This window comes from Myotis brandtii, unplaced genomic scaffold (genome assembly GCF_000412655.1).
Source record: "Myotis brandtii unplaced genomic scaffold, ASM41265v1 scaffold179, whole genome shotgun sequence".
Classification (NCBI taxonomy): domain Eukaryota; kingdom Metazoa; phylum Chordata; class Mammalia; order Chiroptera; family Vespertilionidae; genus Myotis; species Myotis brandtii.
Genome location: NW_005356635.1, coordinates 5,650,593 through 5,652,583, shown reverse-complemented (window position 1 = coordinate 5,652,583; position 1,991 = coordinate 5,650,593).

The window sequence follows — 1,991 nt, the reverse complement described above, 5'->3', positions numbered from 1 at the left end:
GGATATTTTTCCATTATTTTTAGAGAGAGTAGAAGAGAGGGGGGAGAGACACAGAGAGAGAAACATTGATCTGAGAGAGACACATCAATTGGTTGTCTCCCACACACTGTGGGCACCAGGGATCGAGGTACATGCCCTTGACCAAAATCGAACCCGGGACCCTTCAGTCTGCAGGCCAACTGAGCCAAACTGGCTAGGGCTCAAAGTTGTTTTTTTTAATATTATTAGTTACAAACTTGTTCTTGAAGTTAAGGAGGAAAATAAATGGCCATAATCCTACTACCTAGAAACTACTAGGTAACATTTTCTATTTCTTAATTTATTTCTCAGTGTATATGAGACATAATTCAAGGCCATAAAATAATGAGATCTCAGTCTACACGAGTATTTTCTAAAGCCTGGTACTATGCTAAACATTCTATTCACATGGTCTCACTTAAGCCAATAAAGTAGGTGTTATTATTCCTATTTTAGAGATGAAGAAAACAAGACTCCGGGAATTTATTCAGGACCCATAAGCCACAGAGCCTAAATTCAAACTCTTTTATCCAGCTCCAAAGACTGACCTCTTAACTTTTTTTTCATGGCATTCTAGCCTAAAAGGTCACATATTGTTATGAATTTTAAGAGCCCCTATAAATGCATCCTTGAGACACACGCTTAATGATTTTTCAAACTTTACTTACTGTCAGGTTCTTATTTTTCAGTTTTCAAAGAAGATACATTTTCTTCTTACCACTTCCCCATCACCTTTCCAATCTGCTGCTTTATATTTGTATACGCTTGGACACATCAATAACAAACAAGCTCATTGAAATCTTGTGAAACACAAAGGAGACTTCCAGTGGGTGAAGTATATATAGACTTTGTGACACATATTTTATTTCCTACTCACCACAGCTTTGTCTGGGTTTGAGAAATGAAGGATATGACACTTAAGTCTAAACAAGCATCAGCCAATCCTGAAAAATCAGCACAATAATAATCCAAAATCTATATATATAAAACCCTAATATGCAAATAGATCAAACAGCAGAACAACCGGTCGCTATGACGTGCACTGACCACCAGGGGGCACACGTGAAACATGGCGGGTGTCAGCAGCAGGCGGCAGAGCGCGGAACATGGTAGGCATAGGCTGCAGTGGGATGGTGGAGCAGGTAAGCAGGGGCCAGACCAAGGTGGGGCGCCAGTCGCTGTCATCGGGGCAAGCCTCTGGTGGTTACTGAAAATTCTTTGCTCCTGCATGCTGCAGACCCGCCTGGAGCTCGCACCTGCTGCCGATGCCGGCCCTGCTTGCACCTGCTGCCAGCACTGGAGTCGCCGCTCATACCTGCTGCCGGCGCCCAGTGCCAGTCCAGATCTCTCCGCACCGTCAGTAGGTGTGAGCGGCGGCTGCTGGCCCCGATCGCCCCTGAGGGCTTCTCCACCTCCCCCTGCTCCTGAGGGGCGATTGGGGCCGGCAGCCACCTCTCACATCCACTGCCGGAGCCTGGTGCCAGTCCCAATTGCTCAGCACCATCAGCGGGTGCGAGCAGGGCTGGCACCGTCAGTGCATGGGAGCTGTGGCGGCGGGAGTGGGGCTGCCAGCAGAGAGGGGACTGGGGCTGCGGCGGGAGGGGCCGGGCGGGGGCGCAGAGGATGGGCTGAGACCCGCCCCTGTTCCCTATCACAGCCTCGCAGCCCACAGTTCCTTTCAAGGTGCACGAATTCGTACACTGGGGCCCTAGTATTTTAATAAGAATTTAGATAGTTATAGATAGAAAGGCACATTACCCAGAGTCAGGAAGCTTGATCACAGAGGAGAGTAGAACAGTGACTGCATCTGCAGAAAATCTATACTAATAAAAGGGTAATATGCTAATTAGACCAGGAGACCTTCCGGGACACCTTCCGGACAAAGCCATGGTGGCAGGGCCGAGGCAGAAGCAGGTTAAGGGCGATCAGGCCAGTGGGGGTGGGGGGCAGTTGGGGTGAGCAGGCTGGCGGGG